We start from the raw sequence: 898 nt of genomic DNA, 5'->3' as shown, positions 1-898 counted from the left end.
TCAACTCAAGAATCATCGTCCTTCGCATGTTTCTTCCTATCATTAATGAGGACTGGAAGAGGTCCAATTTCTCTGCGAGAAAATTGCTGCACTGCATTGAACCGTTGCCTCTTGAGATCACATGGATGCAAAATAAAATGCTGCAATTTGCGTCAGAATAGACTTTTAGAAAACTGAAATATTATGCTAAAATTATATTAGCTAATTTAGGATTGAAATTATCATATATATATATATATATATATATTGTATATATACTTTAAGAATAACATTAAGAATTCGAAAGATTATAAGAATTAAAAAATAAGGAATTAAAAAATTTTTTTAGTAAATGTTTATTATTGTAATTATTCAATTCTTTGTATTTAATTATTAAAATAAAAAACATAAATTTCAAGTTCTTTTCTTAAAAAAACAAATGTATTTTTAATATAATTTATAAATAAAATTTGCATTTGTGCTCTGAAATACTGAAATCTAATATCTTTGAAATAATATTATTTCACTATTAATATATACTGCAATAGAAAAGAAAATTTTATTTAAAAAAACAATCTTTTTTTTTAATTACATATTTCTTCGGTGTCTAATTTAGTTATAATTTCTATAAATGTCACAGTGATATTTTTTTTCCGATGTTGATAAGAAAAATCTGTTTATACTACTTTGCGGTATATGTCTTTCGATTGGCGTCTATTTCGATTCACTTGGGCGCATCATGTCGATCAAGATGATGACGGCATGGAATTCGGTTTATGCCCGCAAGTGTAAATATTATTCCTGCAACGATTTTACGTGGAGAACGTCAAGGCCCTCCGCGATCACTGTGGGAACGTGAATGCGCTCTGATTGTGAAAGAATGACTACCACCCGAACTAATAAGAATGAACAATTACAA

This window comes from Atta colombica, unplaced genomic scaffold, assembly GCF_001594045.1.
Source record: "Atta colombica isolate Treedump-2 unplaced genomic scaffold, Acol1.0 scaffold88, whole genome shotgun sequence".
NCBI lineage: Eukaryota > Metazoa > Arthropoda > Insecta > Hymenoptera > Formicidae > Atta > Atta colombica.
Note: the sequence above shows the minus strand (reverse complement) of the source record.